Genomic DNA, 14,936 nt, shown 5'->3' with positions numbered 1-14,936 from the left:
CAGAGGCAAAAGATAGATGGGATAATTTAAGAAAAGCTGGCTAGAAACAAGCCAAGCTAAGGCCGGGCATTCATAAGTAATAATAAGCCTCCGTGTGTGATTTATTTGAGTGCTGTGTGGCGGGGCCCCCCAAAAGAGTAAAAAACAAACAACAACACTTCGGGTGGCTTCAGCCTCACTTTTCCGTTCCCTTCCCACAGTCTCAAAATATCCAGCCATTTCCCCAAAGCCCTGTAGACTTTTAAAAATGCACTTATGGTAACACAGACTGTAAATCTCCCCATTTTTGGCTTGTCTTTTTGATATTATTTGATAAACAAATATATACAGTTTTATTGTGTTCACATGAATCATCTTTCATTAGACAGATATTATTTGGTCAGATACTGGAAATCTCCTATTTCTGTTTTCCAATAAGAATTAGATTTTACAGGGCATGGTTGTACAGGGCTTTCAATCCAGCACTTGGGAGACAGAGTTTTGAGCATGAATAGGTACCAGGAGTTGCTAAATATGTTTTAATCATGTCGTGCCCGACCTCTTTTTTTTTCCTTTTGATATAGTGGATTTTTTTTTGAGGCATTACCATTCCTCTTCAGGTCCCAATATCACAGGTATGCTGACTAATTTTTTTCTTTTGTTCTCGTTCTCTCTCTCTCTCTCTCTCTCTCTCTCTCTCTCTCTCTCTCTCTCTCTCTCTTCTCTCCCCTCCCCTTCTCCCTCTCCCTCTCTCTCCCTTCACAGTCTATATCCCTGGCTGTTCTGGAACTTGGTATGTAGACCAGGCTGGCCCTGAACTCACAGAGATCAACCTGTTGTGCTGGGATTAAAGGCGTCTGCCACAGTCTGGGTTTCCGGACTGATTTTTAAAGCAGAATTAAGGCTCCACTTCAGCCCTTCTTATTCATTAAAATCCAGCATTTCCTTTGTCCTTTATCACACTTTCCATTGCCTGACTAGAGCAGCACCCCACCCCACCCTGAAAATTCCATAAAAGCCCCAGGCTCAAAAACCTAATGAAAGGAGAGGGCAGGTAGAGGGGAAATTGAAAGAGAGGAGTCAGCGAGAGCTGCTCCCTCTGGTGGTCATTATGAGAACCTGCAGGCAGAAGGACTTCGAAGGCAGGGCGGGTGACGTCTCAGAGTCAGGAGTCCAGAGTTGGGCTTGGATGTGGGCTGACTAGTCCCACCTCGCGGGCTTCGCCTGGAGAAGAGCTGTTTGTTCTCTGTCAGGATAGAGGATTCTGAGCTTCTGCCCTGAGTGTCAGGTACTATGAGGATGAGATGTTACCTCATCTTCAGAGGGAGAAGCAATCCCAGAGGTGTACATCACTGCAGCTTACCACAGAAATGACACTTTTCTTTGCCTTTTGTTTGTTCTAATGAGATCATTGTGAACCCACTAGGTCCAGACATTTTCTCTGTTCCTCACACAGGTGACCTTCCTCCTGATATGAGATCATTGTGAACCCACTAGGTCCAGACATTTTCTCTGTTCCTCACACAGGTGGCCTTCCTCCTGATATGGGTGACCACCCCAAGTTCGTTGTTCCAGACCAGCAGTTGTGTTCTTTTTTTTCTTCAGACAGGGTTTCTCTGTGTAGTTTTGCGCCTTTCCTGGAACTCGCTTTGTAGCCCAGGCTGACCTCGAACTCACAGAGATCCGCCTGCCTCTGCCTCCCAAGGGCTGGGATTAAAGGCGTGCACCACCACCGCCCGGCAGCAGTTGTGTTCTTTACTTAGACATTACAAGGAATTCCAAACCAGCATGGCCAATGTGAACTCTGCCCTCTCTCCCCACTGATGCCAGGACCATGGTACTACGTCTCCTCACTTTGACATTGTAAGGTGAACTCCTCCGAGGCAGCAAACAGGAATCTCTAACCCAGGGACCTCTATTCACCTCCTGCTGGGAGATGTGTTCACTAAAGGGGGAAATGCCAAGCTGAGGGTCTCTCGCCCACTTCAACCTTTCTGAGAGTTGAAGGAAGTAGCTACTCTTCTGAGGGTCCCTTTCTGCACGCTGCACAGCCCATGCAGCAGGCTGGCCAGTTCAGCAATGTCCACACTGTATTGTAGGATGCTGTTAGTAAGGCTCCGTGATGAGTTAGGATTAAAGCTGGAGAGCACGACATGGTAGGGGCTTTGAGAAGTCTATCTCTAGCGAGCCTTCAGCGTGGTTCAACCTGGCTGTTTCCGACCCTGCTTGCCTAACTGTTAGAACATAACCAGTGGGCCCAAGCCTTACAGCTACAGTGTTGGCTCTCAGGGCTGAATGCAGTTCTTCCTGCCCTGATAATGATGCATTTGCTGGACATAAATGGAAGGATAAACATCCCCACCCCCACCCAAGACAGTCATATCTTAACCCCCAGAACCGTGAACAATGCTTTATATACAGGAAGAGATATATAGTAGGTATGACTGAAGGAGAGTCTGAAGTCACCTCATGTGACCCCCTACTTGGTTGTCCGATGTAATCACAATGATCCTTGTAAGAGAGTGACACGAACCAGAAGCACAGAAGGCGGCTACATGGAGATTGACAAGAGACGCTTGGGAAGATGCTCTTTGAATACAGGGAGAGACCACGCCAAGAGACCGAAGATGATCTGGCCTCTCACGGAGCATCCAGCAGAACCCACCTTGCTGACACACATTTAAGCTTGATGTGACACTATTTCCTCGTTGCTATGACAGAATACCCAAACAAAAGCACCTCAACATGGAAGGGTGTATGCTGACTCAGGGTTAGGGGTATATTCCACCATGAGAGCCAAGCATCCCTTCCTCTGGAGCTGCATCCCTTCCTCTGGAGCTGCATCCCTTCCTCTGGAGCTGCATCCCTTCCTCTGGAGCTGCATCCCTTCCTCTGGAGCTGCACACACACACACACACACACACACACACACACACACACACACACACACACACACGGAGGCTTCTGCTAGGCTGGCTTTCTCTGTTGTCCTTTTCGTGCAGCCTGTGATCTGAGCTCCTGGGGAACGGCTCCATCTAGCTCTGGGGGAGGTTTCCTTCCCAGTGAAAGCCCTCTGGAAATGCTTCGTAGACACTCCCAGAGGCTTCTTTCCTAATAGATTCTAAATCCAGTCAAGTTCACAGTCTGCATTAACTATTACACTGACTTCCAGACTCCATAGGTATCAATTTCTGTTGTCTGAGGGTGTCTTGACACAGCAGCCTGGGACAATTACAGCCCCTCCCCAGGCTCAGTTCCCTACCGTTTGTCTCTTCCCCAGCTCGTGACCAGATCTCTTTGTACCACACCTCCCCGCCTTTTTGAGACAGTGTCTCACTCCGTAGCCCTGGCTGGCCTGGAACTCACTATATAGATCGATCTAGGCTCAAACTCACAGAGATGCCCCATCTCTGCTTCCCAAGCGCTGGGTATTAAAGGTGCGCAGGTGCACTACCATGCCCAGCTGGCTGTCCTGGCCTGTGTTTGAGAGCCAAGCATCCCTTCCTCTGGAGCTGCATCCCTTCCTCTGGAGCTGCATCCCTTCCTCTGGAGCTGCATCCCTTCCTCTGGAGCTGCATCCCTTCCTCTGGAGCTGCATCCCTTCCTCTGGAGCTGCATCCCTTCCTCTGGAGCCTGCTGCAGTCATCCAGTGGGAGAGGAAAGGCCTGACTTCTAAAGTGGAGAGCTCTTCCCACCTCCCTGGACCTGCCTCACTGCCAGTAGACCAGGAGCATCCTCAGAAGTTTGGTGGGTGGGATAAGTGAGCGATGTATGCAGCGGCACGAGGATGTGCCTTGTAGGCCTCCAGGGAAAGAAATCTGTGCTCGGCTGAACCTGACAATACCTCCTCCTCTGTGCCCTGAATCTTGGGCTCACCTTTTGATACCAAAAGGTCACTTTGAGTCACAGGCAGATCACTTCAAATACCCTATAAACCCTCCAAGTCTTCAATGCCCCAAACTGACGTTTCCTGTCTTTGTACTTCTTGGCTCTGGGTAACCCCACCACCCACCTGCCCCTCAACCCAGGGCTCTGGGGCAGGAGACCCAAACTCCTCCTTCCTTACCTCTTATTCGGTTCTTTTTTTAGGGGTGCACATGTTCAAACGTATGCCCACGTGTGCATCAGTACAGAGTCCAGAGGTTGTCTCTGCCTCACCAGCCCTGGAATTGCAGGGGTGCACTGCTGTGCCCAGCTCTGTATGTGGGTGCTGGGGGTCTGAACTGAGGTAGTCGTGCTTACACAGCAAGCGTTTTACTCACTCAGGCATCTCCTCAGCACCCCCACTTTTAGTCCTTTAGAAAGTCCAGTTATTTCTACCAGAGGTACAGCTCTCAAATCTGTCTTCCCGCTCCAGTCTCCCCAGTCCATGCTGTCATCCACCTGAGCACCTCCTTCCTGGCCTCACCTAAGAACTTACTTCTCCAGCCTTCACATCCCGTCCATCCCCTCCTCCACAGCGGAAATCACTGGCGTTCCTGGAACCGATTTCTAACCGTGTTGCTCTCTTGCTCAGGCAGGGTTTGTTCCCATGTACAGCCCGTGGGGCCCCCTTACCTTTGGACCTCGTCAGTGTTTCTTAAGAGAGCACAGTTACTGATGGAAATGGCCCCGGCGTCACCACAGCTGCTCAGTTGTTACACTCAGTCCCATTTCCCTCTAGAGCCAACTGCCGTGACCCTAAGGGACCTCGTTCTGCCAGGCTAGAAGAGTTCTCTTGAGGCCTGCTGGGACCGGAGGTCCACCTTCACCGTAATGAGCATTATAAATGGACTATAAATGTTTTAAAAGGGTTTTTATTATCTCCAGTTTGGGGAAGAGTATATTACTCATTCTGTTTTTTTGAAACTTGAACTCGTGTATAACAGTTGAGTTGAAGTTGACCTGGCTTCCTCTTGATTAGTTGGCAGAAAACTGTACTGAGGCTGGAGAAATGACTCAGACGTTCACAGTGTTTGCTGTTCTGGTACAGGCCTTAGGTTCAGTTTCCAGCCCTGACGTGGTGGCTCACGGTTGACTGTAACTCCATTTCCAGGGTCCAGTGCTCCCTTCTGGCCTCTGAGGGCACTAGACACTCATATGGTATACATGCCATATATACAATCACCTACACATAACATAAAAATAAGTAATTTTTAATAATTTATTTTATGTGCATCGATGTCTTGCCGACATGTATGCTTGTGTGAGGGTGTTGGATCCCCCAGAACTGAAGTTACAAAGAGCTGTGAGCTGCCATGTGAGTGTTAGGAATTGACCCCAGATCCTCGGGAAGAGCAACTGGTGCTCTTAACTGCTGAACCATCTCTCCAGCCCCATAAGCAAGTCTTTTTAAAAATCTTGCACTTGTAGACATTTATTTAAACATTTAATCATTTATTTGGGGGTACGGGAACATATTATATGTGTTTACATGTTTGTGCGTGTGCATGTGTGAGCACATGCATGTGGAGACCAGAAGCCATTGTGGGGTATCTTGGTTTTTGTAGGTTTTCTTAGCCTGTGTCCCCCTCCCCCTCGCTGGGATTACTGCGGTGCCAGGCTTTTGATGTGAGTGTTGGGGATCCAAACTCAGGTCCCTATGCTTGCAGAGTAAGCACTTATAGACTGAGCCAACTTCTCCTCCAAATGTGTGTTTATTTCAATGCTGCTGTTTTCTGATCTCATCTTGGAACCAATACATTCTTCTGAAGGCTTAAATAATTCAAGTGTAGGCTTTTTTGTTGTTGTTGTTATTGTTTGTTTTTTAAAGACAGGGTCTCTCTATGTAGCTCTAGCTATCCTGGAACTCTCATGCAGACCAGGCTGGCCTCAAACACCCAGAGATCTATCTGTTTGCCTCTGAGTGCTGGGATTAAAGATGTGAGCCGCTGTTCTCTGTGTAAGTCCTTGAAAACCTCCTAAATTTGAAGGTAGAAAGCAATTACTCAAAGCATCTTGAGTCTCTTCAATGAGGCCTGGCCCTCAAAGCTCTTAGGGCTTCCTCATAGCACAGCCAGTGGCTGGGAGAGGAGAGGTCCCAGCACCTCACTTCCTTGGTCATCAAGGTCATTCCTGCTGTGCCCTAAAGGTTCTGAGGAGGAGGAGAACAGAGGGGACAGAGGTTTGGTCCCTGCCCTGGGGGCGCTTGGGAAATTCTCGGCTTCTACAGCCTGTACTGCCTGTTACCTCCTGGTGCCGCTCTGATATCACCTCTCCATGACTGCGTGATGCTGACTCCAGCTTTCTTCAACTTTGTCTCCTCTGTGAACTCAGAGGCCAGAAGCACAGGCTCTTGCAGACTTTGGTCTCATTTCAGTGTCCCAAACTCACAGATCTGTGGGCTGTGGTGAGTGGCAGCGGTGGAGTCAGAAGGCGTGGGCTCGTGTGATATGCAACGGTTTCCTCTCCTCCACGTATTTTTAGTCCACAGTCTGCTCAACCACCACGACTCTCAGTCTGGCCAGCTCCCTTCCCCACTTCCCTGGTTCCTGGCACGAGGACACCCGGGTGTCTGATCCTATGTGAGAAAGACAGGAGGCCTGTTTTCTTCACTGCTGATGGATGCTGGGGCCTCTACCGGGTGGTGTTCTCACTCTGCCTCCTGTCAGAGGTGTTTCTCCATTCTCAACAGCCCCTGCTCTCCCTCCACTATCCCCAGAGTCTCTAGTCTAGTGTCCCATGTCTTTCTGCAGAGGTGCAGAAGGCTAAATGTATATCCTCTGGGCTGGGATCAAGGCCTCGCTCTCTGGCAGTCACCAATGCAAACTGACTAAAGAAAAACTCCTCCCCTGGGCATCCCACTTGACCTGACGACTTAAGCCCAAAGAGAAGGCTTATATTTTAAAATAGAATAAAAAACTTAATTTGAACACTCATCATGAAACAGTCTATGTCAGCAACCCAGTTTTGATGGATTGCTGCTGATGTATTTTCCTTACAGGAAGTGGATGGCTGGTGTCCAGTTTCTGTTCAAACTGTAGTCATCCTGCAAAGATGGCAGCATAAACTTGGCCTGGCCTCTGTCCACCAATTTGTATGTGCTGATCACATAACCATGGACAATGCTTCTGGGCTTGATAAGTAGGGAGCAGGGTCTCTAAAGAACGTTCCAGATGCCATCCTCATAAGGAGTGCCACCACCATCATTATCATTATCTCCATCACCACCATCATCTCCATCACCAACATCATCAGCATCACCACCACCACTGCCATCACTACCTGCTGTAGAATATTATTTTGAAAGCCGGGCGGTGGTGGCACACACCTTTAATCCCAGCACTTGGGAGGCAGAGCCAGGCGGATCTCTGTGAGTTTGAGACCAGCCTGGGCTACCAAGTGAGTTCCAGGAAAGACGCAAAGCTACACAGAGAAACCCTGTCTCGAAAAACCAAAAAAAAAAAAAAAAAGAAAGAATATTATTTTGTTTATGTTGCATTTGTTTAACCCTGTGAACCTGTGTTACTGTGCCTGTCTAACACACCTGATGGTCTAATAAAGAGCTGAACAGCCAATAGCGAGGCAGGAGAAAGGATAGGCGGGGCTGGCAGGCAGAGAGGATAAACAGGAGAAATCTGGGAGGAGAGGACATCTAGGAGTGAGAGAAGGGGGAGGACTCCAGGGGCCAGCCACCCGTCTACACAGCAAGCCACAGAGTAAGAGTAAGATTTACAGAAGTGAGAGAATGGGGAAAGCCCAGAGGCAAAAGACAGACGGGTTAATTTAAAGTTAAGAAAAGCTGGCAAGAAACAAGCCAAGCTAAGGCCGGGCATTCATAATTAAGAATAAGCTTCCGTATGTGGTTGATTTGGGAGTTGGGTGGTGGGCCCCCCAAAAGAGAAAAAAGCAAACAACAGTAACTACCACCATCACCACCACTACTATCATGATCATCATCACCACCACCACCACCACCAATACCATTATTACCACCATTACCATCTCCATCACCACCACCATCATCACCATCCCTACCACCAAAGTTATTATCATCCCTACCCCTGCCATCATCATCTCCATCATCCCTACCACCATCACCACCACCACTATCATCACCATCACCACCACCATCATTACACCTGTGGTGGTTTGAATAGGCATGGCCCCCAGGGACTCGTGTATTTGAATGCTTAGCCCATAGGGAGTGGCACTATTAGGAGGTGTAGCCTTGTTGGAGTAGGTGTGGCATTGCTGGAGGAAGTGTGTCACTGTGGGGGCGGGCTTTGGGGTCTCCTTTGCTCAAGCTAGACCCAGTGTGGTACAGTCTCCTTCCGCTGCCTGTGGATGAAGATGTAGAACTCTCAGCTCCTTCTCCAGCACCACATCTGCTTGCACGCCACCATACTTTTTGCCATGACGATAATGGATTGAACCCCTGAAGCTGTAAGCCATCCTCAGTTAAATGTTTTTCCTTTATAAGAGTTGCCGTGGTCATGGTGTCTCTTCACAGCAATAAAACTCTAACTAAGACACCACCATCACCACCACCATTATCACTACCACTACCATCAAAATTATTACCATTCCTACCCTTGCCATAATCATCTCCATCATCCGCCATCACTCCCTCGTCTCTTTAATCCCCACCATCACCATCCCATCTCGTCACCACCATGACCACCACACCCACTAGAGCAGGCGGGGGAAGACATGCATTAATCAAAGTGTAAGAGTAACTTTCAAATCTGTGTGGTCAACCCCTTCATTTCCCTCCATCCTGTCTCCAAAGATTTACCGGGGTGTCTCACTTGGCTTCTTTGCTGTCGTTAAACTTGTTCAGAGCCGAACTCTGTGCTAACTGACGCCCTTTCCTATCTTTCTCTGACGACGGTACCAGTTTCCTTTCAGATGTCCCTTTTACCGATCCTCTGATTGATTTATTCGATGGACTTATTTTTTCTATCTGCCTCGTTATAAATATAATTGTAAGATGGAAATAGGGTAAATAAAGCAAGCAAGATCCCAGGGAACTCAAAGAGCTTAGCAGCTAACAGTAGGGTGGGAGAGGGGGCATTACATACAAATAGGTTTTCGTTTGTTTTGTTTTTCAAGACAATGTTCCTCTGTGTGGCTTTGGTGGCTGGCCTGGAACTCACTCTGTAGCCCAGGCTGGCCTGGAACTCACAGAGATCCGCCTGCCTCTGCCTCCTGAGTGATGGGATTAAAGGAGTAAACCAGCACCACCTAACAACTAGGTTTTAAAGTGAGTAAGGTGATTCTAGAGTAGAAGGCGCTACATATTAAGGGAACAGAGTGACAGAAGAGGACTGAGGGACCTCACATTAGGCTCTTTCCAATCTGTGTTTCAGTAGCAGACAGGCAGCGAGGTGACTGGGGCACAGTCAACAACCGGGAACTGAGCGAGAGCAGGATGCTCAGAGCAGGCTCATGCAGGGTATCGAAAGTCATGGTTAGGAATCGGCTTTTATTCCAGGGGCAGTGGGACCCTGAGAACGGGTCTTCAAGAGGGGGATGACATGATCCCTGTGACAGACAGGCACATGAAGGTCCCCAGGGTGCAGGGGATTCCCAGGTGAGTTATGTCAGGTCCTCAGGAAAAGTGCAGATTGAATTCCATTTGCCCTTCATGGAGCTTGGGAGAGGAAGGCGCTGCCACACTTCTCAGAAAGCCACACCTGCCAGCAACCCTGCCGAAAGCTGCCGAAAAGCCCAGCAAAAGGAAAAGGATAGAGTAAACTCATTCATGAATATTAATACAATAACCCCTAACAATTTAGTAGGGGTACTCTGAAGCACATTTAGAAGAACAACACATCACCACCGAACTGGTGCTCTATCAAAAAAGCGAGCATGGCTGAATAGGAATGACTGTTATTATAATTAATATGTCGACAAATCAAAGTGAGAACGATATGGTTGTCTATAAAGAGACTGAAAAAGCATTTTTATAAGTCCATCATCTCTTCTAGAGTTTTTTTTTACAAGGCTTTCTGAGTCAAATAGAAGTTGATGGATAGTTTCTAAATATTTTATGTCAAAATTCACCATCGTACTTAATGGGGAATTACTGGAACATTCTTAATAAAGTCCAGGAAAATAAGCCAGGTGGTGGTAGCACAGGCCTTTAGTCCCAGCACTAGGGAGGCAGAGACCGTTGAAACTTTGAGTCCAAGGCCAGCCTGGTCTGCAGAGTAAGTTCTAGGACAGCCAGGGCAACAGAGAAACCCTGTCTTAAAAAACTGGGGAAAAAAAATTCAGAAAAATAATTCTAGAGACGCAGTAATGGTGACTGGCCAAGAGAAAGACATGAGAGGTATAAAAATGAGAAAGGAGGAAGTCTGTCATTTATGTAAACAATAAATTCAAGGCGATTTACAGTTTGTGAATAGTGGGGAATTTTGAGTGGTCTCTGAGAAGAAAGAAATGGGTACATGAAGAACACTTGACAACCACATTGCTTATTGTGTTAGTTACTTTTCTCATAGCCGTGGCAAAATTCCTGCTAACAAGCAACTTAAGGGAAAAGTTTGGGTTGGGGAGATGGCTCAGCAGTTAAGGGCCTGTATTGAGTTTGGTTCCCAGCACCCACGTCAGGCAGCTCACAACTGCCTGTGACACCAGATCCAGGGGGATCTGACACCTCTAGTCACCTGTACTCATGTACATACACTCATACACACACACACACACACACACACACATACACACACACACACACACACACACACACACACATACACACACACACACACACACACACACACACACACACACACACACGCACACACAAGATTAAAAATAAAAGCAAACCTGTTTTTTGGTTTTTGTTTTTGTTTTTGTTTTTTTGTTTTTTTCGAGACAGGGTTTCTCTGCGCCACCACCGCCCGGCACAAATCTGTTTTTAAAAGAGAAGAAAGGGTTTATTTTGGCTCACGATTTGAGGGCACAGTCCATCCTGGTGGGGAAGGTATGGTGGCTGTCACATCAGCCCACGGTCAGGGTGCAGGGAGTAGTGTTGCACGGTGCTCAGCTCAATTTCCTTCTCTCCCTTCCTCCCTCCCTCCCTCCCTCTCTCTCTCTCTCTCTCTCTCTCTCTCTCTCTCTCTCTCTCTCTCTCTCCCTCTCTCCCTCTCTCTTTTAACTTTGAAAAAGAAAATTTTATTTTATTTTTATGTATGTGTATACTGCAGGCGCCTTTGGAGGCCAGAAGTGGGTGTTGGATTCCCTGGAGCTGGAACTACAGGTGGTTGTGAGCCACCCAATATGAATGCTGGGAGCAGAACTCAGGTCTTCCGGAAGAACAGCAAGCATTACTAACGAGTGAGCCCTCTCTCCAGCCTCCTTCTTCTCTTTTTGAGATAGGATCTGGCCTGGAACCCACTATGTAGACCAGGCTGACCTTGAACTCACAGAGACCTGCTTGCCTCTCTGCTTCTTGAGTGATGGTATAAAAAGTCTGAGAGCCAACAGACCGGACTCCTGTTTTCCTTTTTCCAGGCCAGACCCCACAGGGATGGTGTTGCCCAATTCATGGTATGTCTTCCTCAGTGAAACCTCTCTGAAAACAGCCTCACAGACACATTAATGTTTTCTGGATAGTCCTGAAAGCTGGTAATGATGGCTAGCCTATAATCATAATTAATTTCTTCTTCTTTTTTTTGTGTGTGTGTTTTTGTTTTTCGAGACAGGGTTTCTCTGTGTAGCTTTGCACCTTTCCTGGAACTCACTTGGTAGCCCAGGCTGGCCTCGAACTCACAGAGATCCGCCTGGCTCTGCCTCTCGAGTGCTGGGATTAAAGGCGTGTGCCACCACCGCCCGGCTAATCATAATTAATTTCAATGCTGCATGTTTAAAGTACATCCTTTCAAGGAAGCCATGGGAAGATGTTCCACGTCGCAAATATAGGGAAATGCACAGTAAAAACCTGTAATATGCTGGAGCTGGAATCTTGAGTGCCTTTGTAAAAAACATGTGTTTTTTATGATTCCTAGTCATGGCTCTATTGGGAGCTGGTGGAACCTTTGAGACCTGGGACTTTCTGCAAAGAAGTTAGGATCCTGGGGCCATGCCCTGGGCATGTTGGGACCTTGTCCTCTGTCTTTGTTTACCAGCTGTCCCTGAGATATCTTCTGCTGTGGGGCTCCCTGTCACTTTGTGCTACCTCACAACTGCCTTAAAGGCGAGTGTGGTGGTTTAAATAAGAATGCCCCCACAGACCAGGCATGGGAATATTTGGTCCCATTTGGTAGGTGTTTGGAGATTTGGAAGGTGTGGCCTTGCTGAAGGAAGTATGTCACTGGTGTGTGTGTTGGCGGGGGTGGGGGGTTGGGGGGCCTGGGGGGTGGGGGACGGCTTTGAGGCATCAAGACTGACTATTTGAGTTAGTTCTCTGTTTCCTGTCTATAGTTGGAGACATGAGCTCTCAGTGATTCCTGCTGCCAACGCTTGGTGTTTGCTGCCGTGTTTCCCTGCTGTGATGGCGATGGACTCTTACTCCTCTAGAAGTGTAACCTCAAACAAACCCTCCCATCAGTCTCCTTAGTCATGGTGTTTTGTCACAACAATAGAAAAAGAACTAAGATAACAAGGGTACCAAATGACCGCGGACTGAAGCTTGTAACACTAAGTCAAAAACAAACCTTTCCTCCTTATAAAGCAACCACCTCAGGTATTCTGTCACAGTGACAGAAAGCTGATGGATATAATATCGTATATCTATTGGAATGGGCAAAATAAAAACCACTGGTGCACTGGGCATGGTAGCACATGCCCATAATCCCAGCACTAGGGGTGCAGAAGCAGGCAGATCTCAGTGAGTTCAAGGCCAACCTGGTCTACAAAGTGAGTTACAGCCAGGACTGTTAAACAGAGAAACCCTGTCTTGAAAAACCACACACACACACACACACACACACACACACACACATCACTGGGGCTTTTCAAGGGTATAGGGAAGCTAAGGAAGTGTAAAATAGTCTGGAAATCAGTCTGGCTGTTTCTTTAAAAGTTAAACATGCATACTATAGAATCTAGCATTTATGCTCATGAGAAACAATAGAGAGTACTTGTACATGAAATTCATAAAAGCATAATGCTTTAATATTCCCAAATAGAAACAGCTCAAATGTTCTTTCACAAAACAAAACATAGCATCTCTAGACACTGGAATATTACTCATCCAAAAAAGGAAACCTGCAACAGGTTGGATGAATTTTCACGAATGAAGTGAGTGGAGAAAGATGACCCTCAAGGATCTCTGTGCCGTAATTACATCTACGTAATATTCTCGACGGTCTGGACTCTAGAGATGGAGACTAGACCAGTGGTTGTTGGAGAAACCAAGGTGATCTGGGAGGGTGTGATGAGGAAGAGGCAGCATGGTGATGGAACCGTTCTATGACATCTGTGACGTCAGAGGGAATGAAGTGTCATAGGGCAGTACTTAAAGACACGAGCCAAACACATGGAAGTCCAGTAACACCCAAATCAAGTCTGTAGTATAGTTAACTGTGATGCTAATGCCAACTTCTTTGTTTTGATAGTGTGCTATAATTGAGACCTCACCATCGAAAGCCTGCGTGATGGGCACTGGGAACCTCCCTGCACTGGTTCTGAAACTGCAGGCCTGTAATTATTTAAGAACAAAACATTGCAAAGTCATCCCATTTCTACCTGGGATAGGGGCAAGGAGCATCGCAGAAGAATCACATGAACAGAGTGATGTCTTCAAGAGTAGACAGCCTCAAAAGTCAGAACATAGAAATTCCTAAAATATTCAATAAGTTGAATGCAATCCCATGAAACTTTTCATAAGACTTTCTATTAAAATTGTCAAGAATTGGACAGACTGACTCAAAAATGAATAGGGAAAGAGGAAGTGTAACTTGCAATGCCCAAGGGGCACACAGGAGCACAGAGTCTTCCTTGCTTTGCTCAGTGTTGGGTCACACAGTGTGAAATGGGACCTGGTAGTTAGTAAGAACTCAGATATATTTGTGGAAAGATAAATAACCACACAGAAAACCAGGAGGAGAAGGAGGGGATAGAGAGGAGAAATTCGCCCTGTTGATTATTAACACCCACAATAATTTCTATCATTTGGCCAGGAATAAGTAAATAAACCAATATAACAAAATGCTTGTTTATACACAGAGCCTCATGAGTATAAAAATTACCGCATGTTAGAGGAGGCATTGCCTGTCAGCGAGGAAAAGGCATACTGCTCAAAGAACTCTATCTCTGTCTCTCTGTCTCTCTCTGTGTCTCTTTGTCTCTCTGTGTGTCTCTGTGTCTCTCTGCCTCTCTGTCTCTCTGTCTCTCATAAAAGCATAATGCGGGCTGGAGAGATGGCTCAGAGGTTAAGAGAACCAACTGCTCTTCCAGAGGTCCTGAGTTCAATTCCCAGCACCCACATGGTGGCTCACAACCATCTGTAATGAGATCTGGCACCCTCTTCTGTATACATAATAAATAAATAAATCTTTAAAAAAAAAAGCATAATGCTTTAATATTCCCAAATAGAAACAGCTCAAATGTTCTTTTACAAAACAAAACATAGCATATCCCCCTCCCCCGAGACAGGGTCTCACTGTGCAGCTGGCCTCGAACTCACAGAGATCTACCTGCCTCTGGTTCTGGGGTGCTGGGATTAAAGACCCATGTCACTATTCCGGATCTCAAAGAACACTTTTAAAGAAACACAGAAAACTTAAAACCATTGCTGACTCCAGTAAGGTTTGTACTCGGCTACAAGTCACAGGAAACTGACCTGCCAAAAATGTGTTTATTTTTCTCATAAAAAAATTCTAGCAAAGCTACACAGAGAAACCCTGTCTCAAAAAACCAAAAAAAAAAAAAAAAAAAAAAAAAATTCTAGCCGGGCAGTGGTGGCACACACCTTTAATCCCAGGACTCGGGGGGGGGGGGGGGGGGGGGGGGGGGGGGGGGGGGGGGGCCCGAGCCAGGCGGATCTCTGTGAGTTCGAGGCCAGCCTGGGCTACCAAGTGAGTTTCAGG

The sequence above is a fragment of the Peromyscus californicus genome, unplaced genomic scaffold, assembly GCF_007827085.1.
Source record: "Peromyscus californicus insignis strain IS unplaced genomic scaffold, ASM782708v3 Scaffold_4__1_contigs__length_199733344, whole genome shotgun sequence".
NCBI classification, from domain to species: domain Eukaryota; kingdom Metazoa; phylum Chordata; class Mammalia; order Rodentia; family Cricetidae; genus Peromyscus; species Peromyscus californicus.
Note: the sequence above shows the minus strand (reverse complement) of the source record.